The 15,455-nt window shown below is 45.1% G+C and overlaps 1 protein-coding gene across 3 annotated transcripts in view; it reads right to left on the bottom strand.

The window, feature by feature from the left end:
* Nucleotides 1–15,455, bottom strand: part of ANPEP (alanyl aminopeptidase, membrane) — a 277,202-nt gene that overhangs the window by 31,028 nt on the left and 230,719 nt on the right. The gene's annotated exons all lie outside the window — the stretch shown is intronic.

Below are 15,455 nucleotides of genomic sequence, written 5' to 3'. Positions count from 1 at the left end.
GAGCGACCTTGACCTTTTTAGAGTCGAGCCGGGTTTTGCGAAACCCGACTATCTCAAAAGTCGGGTCGAGTGAAATCGGCCGATTATGACGTAAAGTCGGGATCGACCGAAACACGAAACCCAATGCAAGTCAATGGGGCAGCATAGTCGGCAGTGAGTGGGGGCCAGGAAAACACCTAGAGTGCCCATTTTAATGTCAAAACCATCCATTCTTCTTAATGAAGCTTGTCAAGCGTAATTTACCTTATAATAATTGGAAGGCATTTGAAATTGGGGGTCATTTGGCTAAAGTTGTGGTGGGTAGGGCTGGTTCAAGTAATTAGTGGGCCCAGGAAATCTGGACCACGTCACGGCAGTGGAGCAGGGAGAGGTAAGTATTTCAACTTTGCAAGTGCTGTGAACCTGAGCAAGCAGGGGGGGCCCACTCGTTGGCATTGGCACTGGCACAGGGCCCCTCAAAGTACAGCGGTGTGTTTGCACGGCGGGGGCGCCTCCCACCGGCAGCAACACTTTTGCGTACTATGAGAGGCCCTGTGCCAGTGACGTCGCCAACTAGTATTCCTCCCCCCACCTGATGAAGGAACCTGCACTTTCATCTGCACCTTCCTCTTTGTCCCCGTGTAAGGTGGTATGGTATGCGGGAAGAGCAACCTGACTTTCAGCAGGGTCACAATGTTGTTGTGTAGCGTGCACGGGGAATGTTGCGTTATGGGTCAATGTACCAGCAGACTCATCTATCACTGGCTGGGCAATGGGCAGGATGAGGAGGAAACACAGATATAGACCCAAATAATAAAGTGGGCTAAATGCAGTTCAAAATTGGTAACACAGGAATAACCAGGGGGCATTGCAGTGGAGGACAACTGGAATGAGAGGCTGACACAGAGAGTAGGCCCAAATCAGTAAGTAGTCGAAATGCAGTTCAAAATTGGCAACCGTAGTAAACAGGCGGCACAGCTTTGTTCAGTGGAGGAGAACAGCAAGGAGTGGCAGACACCGATAGTAGGCCCCAACCCAACTAGTAGGCCAAATGCAGTCTAACATTAACAACTACTTAACGAGCGCCTGAAAACGGAATTTCAGGACAGGAAACCAGGAGAACAGCAAGGAGCGGCAGACACTGTTAGTAGGCCCCAAACCAACTAGTACGCCAAATGCAGTTGTTCCATTTAACCACAATTTAACGAGAGCCTGAAGATAGAAGCTCAGGAAAGGCAACCTGGAGAACACCTTGGAGTGGAACACACCATCTCTCTCCACCCCATACCCATTTTGTAGGCCTAATGCAGTGTAGTTTTCTACAACTACTAAACGAGAGTCGGAAGATCGAAGCAATGGCGAGGAAACCTGGAGAACACCTTGGAGTGTAACACACCATCTCTCTCCACCCGATACCCATTTTGTAGGCCTAATGCAGTGTAGTTTTCTACAACTACTAAACGAGAGTCGGAAGACCGAAGCAATGGCAAGGCAACCTGGGGAACACCTTGGAGTGTAACACACCATCTCTCTCCACCCGATACCCATTTTGTAGGCCTAATGCAGTGTAGTTTTCTACAACTACTAAACGAGAGTCGGAAGATCGAAGCAATGGCGAGGAAACCTGGAGAACACCTTGGAGTGTAACACACCATCTCTCTCCACCCCATACCCATTTTGTAGGCCTAATGCAGCCTACTTTCCGACAACTACAAAATGAGAGCATGAAGATCGAAGCTCAGGAAAGGCAACCTGGGGAACACCTTGGAGTGTAACACACCCTCTCTCTACACCACGGAAGGGCTGATTCTTAGGAAGGAAGGCTGTCGGAAAGAAGCAGGGCGCGTCCGAGGGTGATTATATTCTTATTAGGTATATACTCACCCTCGGACGCACCCTGCTTCTTTATTTGTAATGAATGTTTATTTGCAATGTGGTTTTGACTTACTCTATTTTTTTGGTAAATAATGATTTTATTATTTTCATTGTTTTGCATCTTCTTGGCAATAATATAAAGAAGACGCGACAGGACAACACTCGGTGGATGCAATATCTGTGTTTTAAATTGAAAAAAACTTTCAGTTAACTACTTGCAGGAGAAAGTTATTGTAGCTGGTGGCCATTTTTAGTACTGTACCAGATTTTTGTTGTATGTGTTTGTTTTTAATGTTAAAATGTCTGCATTTGATATCTCTCCAGTATTTTATTTTTTATAAGCAAAAAACTTATTTTTATATTTTTTGATGTTGGTTCAAGGGGTACACGGGCAGCAGTAGACAGGTCAGTGGAGGCCTAGTGGAAGGAGGGACCGCAGACAGGCTTCGAAGCCCTAACATAATAAATTGGCCTGGCTGTAGGCAATTTAAAATTGGTTCCAGGGGAACCCGGGCAGCAGTAGACAGGTCAGTGGAGGCCTAGTGGAAGGAGGGACCGCAGACAGGCTTCGAAGCCCTAACATAATAAATTGGCCTGGCTGTAGGCAATTTAAAATTGGTTCCAGGGGAACCCGGGCAGCAGTAGACAGGTCAGTGGAGGCCTAGTGGAAGGAGGGACCGCAGACAGGCTTCGAAGCCCTAACATAATAAATTGGGCTGGCTGTAGGCAATTTAAAATTGGTTCCAGGGGAACCCGGGCAGCAGTAGACAGGTCAGTGGAGGCCTAGTGGAAGGAGGGACCGCAGACAGGCTTCGAAGCCCTAACATAATAAATTGGGCTGGCTGTAGGCAATTTAAAATTGGTTCCAGGGGAACCCGGGCAGCAGTAGACAGGTCAGTGGAGGCCTAGTGGAAGGAGGGACCGCAGACAGGCTTCGAAGCCCTAACATAATAAATTGGGCTGGCTGTAGGCAATTTAAAATTGGTTCCAGGGGAACCCGGGCAGCAGTAGACAGGTCAGTGGAGGCCTAGTGGAAGGAGGGACCGCAGACAGGCTTCGAAGCCCTAACATAATAAATTGGCCTGGCTGTAGGCAATTTAAAATTGGTTCCAGGGGAACCCGGGCAGCAGTAGACAGGTCAGTGGAGGCCTAGTGGAAGGAGGGACCGCAGACAGGCTTCGAAGGCCTAACATAAGAAAAATGTCAATACAATGGTATTGACAGTGCCAGGCATTGAAGGATGTCAGCGCATAGACTAAACATTGGTGGAGCTGTGAGAGAAAATTTTGCAAGTGGTAGAGCACTGTTTGACCTGGGGGGGGGGGGGACTGTCTTGTGGCCGGCGGTACAGGCCCAGGGCCCCTCATATTACAACGGTGTGTCTGACGTTGGGTGCGCACCACCACCGCCAGACACTTTATTGTACTATGAGGGACCTAGTGGCAGTGCCGTCGACCAAAAGCGGGCACACCCACCTCTTCAGACAAACAGTACTCTCACGGGTGCTGGCGCCAAGTGGCGATACCACGGCCCCGTGTGGGGACTTTGGCCATTTAGGGAGGTGTTAACATGTCGGATGCTGGACAATCAGGTGCTGCAAATTACGAGATTGGAAAAGTCGTTCAGAATAGTCCACAGGCAAGACCTTTACATAGGAAAGCTAGGTGTCAGCCGGGCAAGGTGGGGCAAAAGATTTCGAAATCCAGTTGTGGTTCATTTTAATGAAGGTTAGATCATCTACATTTTGGGTAGCCAGACGAGTCCTTTTTTCTGTTAGTATTGAACCTGCAGCACTGAATACTCTTTCTGATAGGACACTAGCTGCCGGGCAAGCAAGCTCCTGCAATGCATATTCTGCCAATTCTGGCCAGGTGTCTAATTTTGATGCCCAGTAATCAAATGGGAATGACGGTTGAGGGAGAACGTCGATAAGGGATGAAAAATAGTTAGTAACCATACTGGACAAATGTTGTCTCCTGTCACTTTGAATTGATGCTGCAGTACCTGTCCTGTCTGCGGTCATAGCAAAATCACTCCACAACCTGGTCAGAAAACCCCTCTGGCCAACGACACTTCTGATTTCTGCCCCTCTAACACCTCTGGTCTGCTGGCCCCTGCAGCTCGTGTTAGAACGATCACGGGCGCTGTGTGCAGGGAATGCCAGAAGCAAACGGTCAACAAGAGTTGATTGTTTGGTTGCTAATATTAGTTCCAAGTTCTCATGTGGCATTATATTTTGCAATTTGCCTTTATAGCGAGGATCAAGGAGGCAGGCCAACCAGTAATCGTCATCGTTCATCATTTTTGTTATGCGTGTGTCCCTTTTGAGGATACGTAAGGCATAATCCGCCATGTGGGCCAAAGTTCCAGTTCTCAAATCTGTGGTTGTGCTTGGTTGAGGGGCAGTTTCAGGCAAATCCACGTCACTTGTGTCCCTCCAAAAACCAGAACCTGGCCTTGCCGCGCCAACAATTTCCACTGGCCCCGGAAAAGCTTCCTCATTAAAAATATAATCATCCCCATCATCCTCCTCGTCCTCCTCCTCCTCTTCGCCCGCTACCTCGTCCTGTACACTGCCCTGGCCAGACAATGGCTGACTGTCATCAAGGCTTTCCTCTTCCTCAGCTGCAGACGCCTGATCCTTTATGTGCGTCAAACTTTGCATCAGCAGACGCATTAGGGGGATGCGCATGCTTATTATGGCGTTGTCTGCACTAACCAGCCGTGTGCATTCCTCAAAACACTGAAGGACTTGACACATGTCTTGAATCTCCGACCACTGCACACCTGACAACTCCATGTCTGCCATCCTACTGCCTGCCCGTGTATGTGTATCCTCCCACAAAAACATAACAGCCCGCCTCTGTTCACACAGTCTCTGAAGCATGTGCAGTGTTGAGTTCCACCTTGTTGCAACGTCTATGATTAGGCGATGCTGGGGAAGGTTCAAAGAACGCTGATAGGTCTGCATACGGCTGGAGTGTACGGGCGAACGGCGGATATGTGAGCAAAGTCCACGCACTTTGAGGAGCAGGTCGGATAACCCCGGATAACTTTTCAGGAAGCACTGCACCACCAGGTTTAAGGTGTGAGCCAGGCAAGGAATGTGTTTCAGTTGGGAAATGGAGATGGCAGCCATGAAATTCCTTCCGTTATCACTCACTACCTTGCCTGCCTCAAGATCTACAGTGCCCAGCCACGACTGCGTTTCTTTCTGCAAGAACTCGGACAGAACTTCAGCGGTGTGTCTGTTGTCGCCCAAACACTTCATAGCCAATACAGCCTGCTAACGTTTGCCAGTAGCTGCCCCATAATGGGAGACCTGGTGTGCAACAGTGGCAGCTGCGGATGGAGTGGTTGTGCGACTGCGGTCTGTGGACGAGGTCTCGCTTCTGCAGGAGGACGAGGAGGAGGAGGAGGGGGTGCGAATGGCTACAGCCAACTGTTTCCTAGACCGTGGGCTAGGCAAAACTGTCCCAAACTTGCTGTCCCCTGTGGACCCTGCATCCACCACATTTACCCAGTGTGCTGTGATGGACACGTAACGTCCCTGGCCATGCCTACTGGTCCATGCATCTGTTGTCAGGTGCACCTTTGTGCTCACAGATTGCCTGAGTGCATGGACGATGCGCTCTTTAACATGCTGGTGGAGGGCTGGGATGGCTTTTCTGGAAAAAAAGTGTCGACTGGGTAGCTCGTAGCGTGGTACAGCGTAGTCCATCAGGGCTTTGAAAGCTTCGCTTTCAACTAACCGGTAGGGCATCATCTCTAACGAGATTAGTCTAGCTATGTGGGCGTTCAAACCCTGTGTACGCGGATGCGAGGCTAAGTACTTCCTTTTTCTAACCATAGTCTCATGTAGGGTGAGCTGGACTGGAGAGCTGGAGATCGTGGAACTAGCGGGGGTGCCGGTGGACATGGCAGACTGAGAGACGGTGGGAGATGGTATTGTTGCCGCCGGTGCCCTTGATGCAGTGTTTCCTACTACGAAACTGGTGATTCCCTGACCCTGACTTCTTTGGCCTGGCAAAGAAACCTGCACAGATACTGCAGGTGGTGCAGAAAATGGTGGCCCTACACTGCCGGAAGGGATGTTGCGTTGATGACTAGCTTCATTGGCCGAGGGTGCTACAACCTTAAGGGACGTTTGGTAGTTAGTCCAAGCTTGCAAATGCATGGTGGTTAAATGTCTATGCATGCAACTTGTATTGAGACTTTTCAGATTCTGCCCTCTGCTTAAGGTAGTTGAACATTTTTGACAGATGACTTTGCGCTGATCAATTGTATGTTGTTTAAAAAAATGCCAGACTGCACTCTTTCTAGCATCGGATACCTTTTCAGGCATTGCAGACTGAGCTTTAACCGGATGGCCACGCTGTCCTCCAACAGGTTTTGACTTTGCCACGCGTTTTGGGCAAGATACGGGCCCGGCAGATGGAACCTGTTGCGATGTTGATGCCTGCTGCGGCCCCTCCTCCTCCGCTTCAGAACTGCTGCCGCCTGCACCCTGTTCCCCCAATGGCTGCCAATCGGGGTCAAGAACTGGGTCATCTATTACCTCTTCTTGTAGCTCGTGTGCAACTTCGTCTGTGTCACCTTGTCGGTCGGTGGTATAGCGTTCGTGATGGGGCAACATAGTCTCATCAGGGTCTGATTCTTGATCAGCACCCTGCGAGGGCAATGTTGTGGTCTGAGTCAAAGGACCAGCATAGTAGTCTGGCTGTGGCTGTGCATCAGTGCACTCCATGTCAGATTCAACTTGTAATGGGCATGGACTGTTAACTGCTTCACTTTCTAAGCCAGGGACGGTATGTGTAAAGAGCTCCATGGAGTAACCCGTTGTGTCGCCTGCTGCATTCTTCTCTGTTGTTGTTTTTGCTGAAGAGGACAAGGAAGCGACTTGTCCCTGACCGTGAACATCCACTAACGACGCGCTTCTTTTACTTTTACCAGTTTCACGAGAGGAGGCAAAAGAGCTAGAGGCTAAGTCAGCAAGATAAGCCAAAACTTGCTCTTGCTGCTCCGGCTTTAAAAGCGGTTTTCCTACTCCCAGAAAAGGGAGCGTTCGAGGCCTTGTGTAGCCAGACGACGAACCTGGCTCCACAGCTCCAGACTTAGGTGCAATATTTTTTTTCCCACGACCACCTGATGCTCCACCACTACCACTACCCTCATTACCAGCTGACAATGAACGCCCCCGGCCACGACCTCTTCCACCAGACTTCCTCATTGTTTTAAAAACGTTACCAAACTAACGGTATTTGTTGCAGTCACACAACTTACACGATGAGCTATAACTTCAGTATGATTTAGCTACCCCTTTACAGGTGGGTGAGACCACAACGAAAATCAGGCACAATGTTACACACTCTGTTGTTGGTGGCAACAAATGAGAGAGATGCCACACACGCAGGACTGTCACTGAAGCGCAAATGTAAATATTAATCTCCCACTGATTTGTTTTTTTTTTTAAAAAAAGGAGACTTTAGAAAAAAAAAATTTAAAAAAATGATTTTTTAAGGAAGAATTTATAAACCAAATAAAATGAAATGATTTTTTCAGGGAGAATTTAGAAAACAAATAAAACAAAAAATAGGCTTTGTAGGGCCCACTGAGTGAGAGATGACGCACACAGGAGTCAGGAGTGGCACACAAGCCCAGAGGCCAATATTTATCTCCCACTGATTGATTTAGTGATTTTTTCAGGTAGATTTTGGAACCCAAATCAAGCAAAAAAATTAATAGGCTTTCTATGGCCCACAATTGGAGAGAGAGAGATGGCACACCCAGGAGTCAAGACTGGCACACAAGCAGAAAGGGCAATATTAATCTCCCACTGATTTGATTTTTTTTTTTTTTCAGGGAGACTTTAGAAAAAAAAAATACAAAAAAAATGATTTTTTTCAGGAATAATTTAGAAACCAAATAAAATAAAATGATTTTTTCAGGGAGAATTTAGAAAACAAATAAAACAAAAAATAGGCTTTCTAGGGCCCACTGAGTGAGAGATGACGCACACAGGAGTCAGGAGTGGCACACAAGCCCAGAGGCCAATATTTATCTCCCACTGATTGATTTATTGATTTTTTCAGGTAGAATTTAGAACCCAAATCAACCAAAAAAATAAATAGGCTTTCTATGGCCCACTATTTGTGAGAGAGATGGCACGCTCAGGACTGGCACACAAGCCCAGAGGCCAATATTAATCTCCCACTTTTTTTTTTTTTTTCCAGGGAAAATTTATAAACCCAATAAAAAAAATAATAAATAGGCTTTCTATGGCCCACTATTTGTGAGAGAGAGATGGCACGCTTAGGACTGGCACACAAGCCCAAAGGCCAATATTAATCTCCCACTGATTGATTTATTGATTTTTTCAGGTAGATTTTGGAACCCAAATCAAGCAAAAAAATAAATAGGCTTTCTATGCCCCACTGAGAGATGGCACACACAGGAGTAAGGAGTGGCACACAAGCCCTGAGGCCAATATTTTTCTCCCACTGATTGATGTAGTGATTTTTTCAGGTAGATTTTAGAACCCAAATCAAGCAAAAAAATAAATAGGCTTTCTATGGCCCACTGAGTGAGAGATGACACAGACAGGGATGGCACTCTAGCAGAAATGCCAATCTTAATCTCCCACAAAAAAAAAAAAAAAAAAAAAAAAGGAACTGTCCTTCAATTACTATCTCCCTGCAGTAATCTCAGCCAGGTATGGCAGGCAGCAATAAGGAGTGGACTGATGCACAAATTAAATAAAAAGTGTGGACAAACAAACAAGATAGCTGTGCAGAAAGGAAGGAACAAGAGGATTTGTGCTTTGAAAAAAGCAGTTGGTTTGCACAGCGGCGTACACACAGCAATGCAGCTATCAGGGAGCCTTCTAGGGCAGCCCAATGAGCTACAGCGCTGAGGGGAAAAAAAAAAAAAAAAATGTAGCTTCCACTGTCCCTGCACACCGAAGGTGGTGTTGGGCAGTGGAAATCGCTACAGCACAAGCGGTTTGGTGGTTAATGGACCCTGCCTAACGCTATCCCTGCTTCTGACGAAGCGGCAGCAACCTCTCCCTAGGCTCAGATCAGCAGCAGTAAGATGGCGGTCGGCGGGAACGCCCCTTTATAGCCCCTGTGACGCCGCGGACAGCAAGCCAATCACTGCAATGCCCTTCTCTAAGATGGTGGGGACCAGGACCTATGTCATCACGCTGCCCACACTCTGCGTTTACCTTCATTGGCTGAGAAATGGCGCTTTTCGCATCATTGAAACGCGACTTTGGCGCGAAAGTCGCGTACCGCATGGCCGACCCCGCACAGGGGTCGGATCGGGTTTCATGAAACCCGACTTTGTCAAAAGTCGGCGACTTTTGAAAATGTTCGACCCGTTTCGCTCAACCCTACCAGTTATGTTATGTTGTATGTGTTAAGGCCTGTGCACACGCTGCAGATTGTCGCAGATTTTTCTGCACACATTTGTCACAAAACCTAAAGGGTTTCCTAATGCCAGCAAGTGACTGAGAATCCTGATGTCTCGTGCAAACATTCCTTATATTTTTTCCTTGCAGATTTGGTACAGATTTAAATCTTCAGTATGTCAATTTTATCAGTGATATTGCTGCAGATTTCACTCAAACTAATAAGTGGGGAAAAATCTGCAATAAAAATGCATGTAAAAACACCTCAAAAACTACTATATGCAGCCTTTTTCCTGCAAAGAAAGACAAAAGTTTCTGCAACAAATACTGTGGACATACCACATACCATTGGGGTATGTCTCAAAGTAAAATTTCTGCTTTTATTGGTAGGAAACACGAAGCTACAAAACCGGTATTTTTTTCTCTGTGTTTTTGACTGATTTGAGTGAAGTCAAGTCAATGGAGAAAAACGCAGGGAAAAATGCACAGAGAATTGACATGCTGCAGATTATTCTCTGCACCAAATCTGAAAGGGTAGGTTCACACTATGCGGTTTTTCTGCGGCAAAACCTGATCTCTTGGCAGGAAAGAAGCTGCAGAAAAAAGTATATTTTTCTTGCGTTTTTTGCTGCGTTTTTTAATGAGGTTTTTGCTGTGGTTTTGTCATGCTAGATTTGTCTCTTGTGCATGCTGATAAAGTTTAGTGTTGAAAAAAGTCCTATTCTATAGAATCAGGGTTTTTGGCACAAAAAAACGCAGCAAAACCTGATACCTGAGTTTTTGTTGTTTTGTCAGCATTTTTTTCACCACCCATTCATTTCAGTGGGTAAAAAGAAGTGACATACTCCATTGTGCAAAAACCATGCATAGCACAAAATCCTGATGACAAAAAACCCAATGTGTGTGCATGAGATTTCTGAAATCTCATAGACTTTGCTGGTTCTGTAAAACACAGCTGAAAATTTGCATAAAAAAACGCATCAACAATAAGATACATTGCAAAAACGCCCTGTGTGAACTAAGTCAAGAATACTCAACATCTGCATGACACTTCAGGTTTCTTATTCACTTTGCTGGCATCAGGTTTTGCTTCAGGTTTTGTTAACAAATCTGCGCAGAAAAAACATGGCAAATATGCGCAAGTGTGAACATGGTCTTATACTTTATGTACAGACATGAGATGTTATACACTACAGTATACACACTCATGTATGCGTATCTACACACATACACATGTGTATACTGTATAACATCTGATGTTTGTATAACAGTGTTTCATATGCAAGTAATATATTATCCTGCATATGTAAGGGTATATTTCCACATGGCTTAATACATCAGGATTTGCTGCGGATTGGACGCTGTGTATACCCTCAGTGTCCATTCCGCAGCGTCCAGATATTACAGGATAGTGTAGATTTTATGAAATCCCGTCTCCACTATGCGTGCAGGGATGCATCTGGCGGCCCTGCGTTTACACACATGCGGCACGTCTTTCTAGACCGCAGCATTTCTATTTATCTTGCGGAGACGCTCCGTCTCTGCAAGATAAATAACCCACTCTATGTACAGGATGCGGTGATTCTGCATGTGCATGTGCTCAATGAACACAGGCGGAATCACTGCGCGTACAAAGGGGGCGCACTTTGGGCGAAGCGGGGTATCCGCTGCGTCCAAAGCACTACGTTTCCTGACCGTGGAAACATAGCCTTATACTATCAGATGTTCTATAATAGACCCCTTTAAATTTTTCACTCTTTGTTTCATTGCAGCCATTTGGTAAATTCAAAAAAGTTAATTTTTTTCTCATTAATGTACACTCTGCACCCCATCTTGACTGAAAAAAAAGCAGAAATGTAGAAATGTTTGTTAATTTAATTAAAAAGAAAAACTGAAATACCACATGATCATAAGTATTCAGACCCTTTGCTAAGACACTCATATTTAAAGGGAAGGTACCGCGTTTGTAGGTCATTAATAAATCACTGTAATGTAGCATAACATGCTGCTATAAGCAAGTTTGAAATGCATGTGAAACAGATTTCATGTGTTATATGAGTTTAAAGAATGCACTGGGGGGTGACATCTTGGTTTTGCAGCAGTAGCAGGGCACTATCAGTGTCAGATTACGGCACCCCATGGACATAGGGTCAGCGCCGGTCTATTATCTCCTATCTGTAACATTGCAGCAGCATTAGCAGTGAGCTGGGCACGCCTCTGTGGGCTGCACAACTCACTGCTGTAGGTGTGACTAGCCGCCATTTTATTATAGCCCTGTGCTCTCTATCGCAGGACAGAAGAAGCCCTCACTGCTCCTCTGTACTCCAAGCAGGCACATCCTCTGCTCCTCACAAGCTGCCCTGTGTGCTTCTCCTGCTGTGTCTCTGCCTTCCCCTCACACACAGTCCCTGTGATCTCTGGTAAGCTGCACTCACAGCCTGCAGAGAGGGAGGTGACACCTGGAGAGAGAGAGCAGGGCAGCTGACAGGACAGGGATTAAGGTGGGGGAAGGGGGATGGCAAGAATGTTATTCACAAAAAATGCTGCTGAGTCCACTGTGTTCTGCTCTGTAAACAAGCTGTGCCTCTGATGCAGTAACTGCTGGTGATAGCAGGTCACAGGGCAGTCACACACAAAATGGTGCTGCCCTGTGATGCTGCTCTTCATTCTTACTGTTAGCAGCAAAATTGGGGCAGTAACTGCTGACATCACCATTTCCCTCCCCTTTTGGGTGGTCTAATATCCCTGGGGCAGAGCTGCTAAATCTTATTATAGCTGCTTGAGGTCTAAAATGGAAAATGCTCCCCCTAGTGGTAAATGTGTACATTTGTAGAAAAATATATAATATTTTTCATATAGAAATGTTGGCAAACAGTGCAAACATTGCATTAATACATTTTAATTACTATTTTAAGCTTAATTTCACAAAAAAAAACAAAATACAAGAAAACTGGTGGCACCTTCCCTTTAAGTCACATGCTGTCCATTTCCTTGTGATCCTCCTTGAGATGGTTCTACTTCTTCATTGGAGGCCAGCTGTGTGTAATTAAACTGATAGGACTTGATCTGGAAAGGCGAACACCTGTCTATATAAGACCTCCCAGCTCACAGTCCATGTCAGACCAAATGAGAATCATGAGGCCAAATGAACTGGCCAAGGAGCTGAGAGACAGAATTGTGGCAAGAGACTGATCTGGCCAAGGTTACAACAGAATTTCTGCAGTACTCAATGTTTCTAAGAGCACAGTAGCCTCCATAATCCTTAAATTGAAGAAGTTTGGGACCACCAGAAGTCTTCCTAGACCTGGCTGAAAGTTCCACAAAGTCAATATCACTGCAGCCCTCCACCAGTCAGGCCTTTATGGCAGAGTGGCCCAACAGAAGCTTCTCCTCAATGCAAGACATATGAAAGCCCCCATAGAGTTTGCTAAAAAACACATGAAGGACTCCCAGACTATGAGAAATTAGATTCTCTGGTCTGATGAGATGAAGATAAACCTTTTTGGTCATAATTCTTAGCGGTATGTGTGGAAAAAACCAGGCACTGCTCATCACCTGCCCAATACAATCCCAACAGTGAAACATGGTGGTGGCAGCATCATGCTATGGGGGCGTTTTTCAGCTGCAGGGACAGGACGACTGGTTGTCATTGAAGGAAACATGAATGCGGCCAAGTGCAGAGATATCCTGGATGAAAACCTCTTCCAGAGTGCTCTAAACCTCAGCCTTGGCCGAAGGTTCACCTTCCATCAAGACAATGACCCTAAGCACACAGCTAAAATAACAAAGGAGTGGCTTCAGAACAACTCTGTGACCATTCCTGACTGGCCCAGCCAGAGCCCTGACCTAAACCAAATTGAGCATCTCTGGAGAGACCTGAAAATGGCGTCCACCAACGTTCACCATCCAACCTGACGGAACTGGAGAAGATCTGCAATGAAGAATGGCAGAGGATCCCCAAATCCAGGGGTGAAACACTTGTTGCATCATTCCCAAGACGACTCATGGCTGTACTAGCTCAAAAGGTGCTTCTACTCAATACTGAGCAAAGGGTCTGAATACTTATGACCATGTGATATTTCAGTTTTTCTTTTTTCATAAATTTGCAAAAATTTCTACAGTTCTGTTTTTTTCAGTGAAGACGGGGTGCAGAGTGTACATTAATGAGAAAAAAAATGAACTTTTTTAAATTTACCAAATGGCTGTAATGAAACAAAGAGTGAAAACTTTAAAGGGGTCTGAATACTTTCCGTAGCCACTGTATACAGAGCTGGTTGGGCACTCAGAGGACATTATTTTTATAAAAGGGTCATTAATAGTTTTCATAGGGGCACCTGAATCAGAAAGAACATCATCTGTAAATTACTATATATGACTGTACTGTAATCACATGTATGTGCAGGGCTGGGATCTACCAATATACCGTTACTATAAGGTGGTATTATTGCTCTTTAGTAGCGTTTTTGTTTTCTTTTTTATTTAGTAACAGTTTAATGTGTTTCAGTCATTATGTAGTAGAAAGTGTATTGTGGTGTCATTGGTCTTTGTATAAGGTGTTTTGTTATGTAGAGGTAATGGTAATCTTATAATATTATGTATTCGCTGTGTAGTGGTTATGGTAGTTGACATTGCGTAGCTGTATTTGTTGGCATTTTATAGCTGTAATTTTAAAATATTGGTCATTGCATTGTTTGTTTTTGGTTAGTCTTTAGAAATACCCTGGTTTAGGGAAAGAGGGAAAAAAAGAGAAAAGTGCGGCGCTTCCTCTGAGCGTAATACGTTTTTACCAACAGTAAAAAAATTATTTTAGTTGGGGTTCTGCTCACCTTCAATCGGTAAGAAATGCACATTGAGATTCTCAAGGAATCAATTCTTTAGGCAACTCTTCTCCGTATGTTGTATAATAATAATCTTTAAATAAATAATAATCTTTATTTTTATATAGCGCTAACATATTCCGCAGCGCTTTACAGGTTGCACACATTATCATCACTGTCCCCGATTGGGCTCACAATCTAGAATTCCTATCAGTATGTCTTTGGAATGTGGGAGGAAACCGGAGTGCCCGGAGGAAACCCACGCAAACACGGAGAGAACATACAAACTCTTTGCAGATGTTGTCCTGGGTGGGATTAGAACCCAGGACCCCAGCGCTGCAAGGCTGCTGTGCTAACCACTGCGCCACCGTGCCGGCAGTGGGTGTGATCAGGGCTCATGGTGCCCCTGTGTACTACCTGTTGGTCTCCCCCTAATAATGCCCCCAGGGCGGTGGTCTCTGTCCAATAAGGTGTGCAGCTCACCTTGGAGAACTATGTGCTGATCCTGCTTCGGATACACATAGGTGGCGAATTAAAAGGGAAAATAAACTCCAAGCAAATGTGGTGCTAAGCACCTTAGGATTTTTTGAATGCATCCACTTCCAGTGAAAAATGTTAATAAAAATTAATTTATTTTCTCAAAACAAAAAAAAGGAAGAAAAAAATTAAATAAATTATATTTTTAAAATACAGTACAACGCATTTCGGTGCTATTTTTACCGCTGTGTAGTGGTTATGGTAGTTGACATTGTGTAGCCGTATTATTTGGCATTTTAGAGCTGTAATTTTATAATATTGGTCATTGCATTGTGTGTTTTTGGTTAGTAACAGTGGTATACTGTAATTATATATGTATAGATGCTATTTTAAATGGCTATAGGGTGGTCGTATGGGGAGACATGCACTTTTGGGCTTGGGCCCCTGATCTTTTATGACCCTAGCAACACCCCTGCCATATTGCGTGTTTTACATGTCGGTGTTTCTGGAGTTGTATGTATGTTTGTAAATAAGCTCAATTATGATACCATATGTAAGCAGTAAGCTTGGTTCTGGTACTGTATCAATGTAGTAATCTAGATTCTGGTACCTGATGTATGCGGTAAGCTTGGTTCTGTAGGAATCTTGATTTTGTTCCTCTATCTATGTAGTAGACTTAGTAAGCGAAAGCTTGGCTCTGCTCCCTTATCTCTGTAGTAAGCTCCGTTCTGCTCACATATCTTTTTTGTAAGCTCAAGTATATATGTAGTAATCTCAGTTCCATTCTTGTGTCTATGCAGTCAGCTTGCTTCTGTTGCAGTATCTATGTAGGTAGTAAGCTTGCTTCTGTTCCCATATCTATTCAGCAAGCTCCGTTCTGTTCCCATATCTATATA

This window comes from Ranitomeya imitator, chromosome 4 (genome assembly GCF_032444005.1).
Source record: "Ranitomeya imitator isolate aRanImi1 chromosome 4, aRanImi1.pri, whole genome shotgun sequence".
Lineage (NCBI taxonomy): Eukaryota > Metazoa > Chordata > Amphibia > Anura > Dendrobatidae > Ranitomeya > Ranitomeya imitator.
This window is presented reverse-complemented; position numbering and strand designations above follow the sequence as displayed.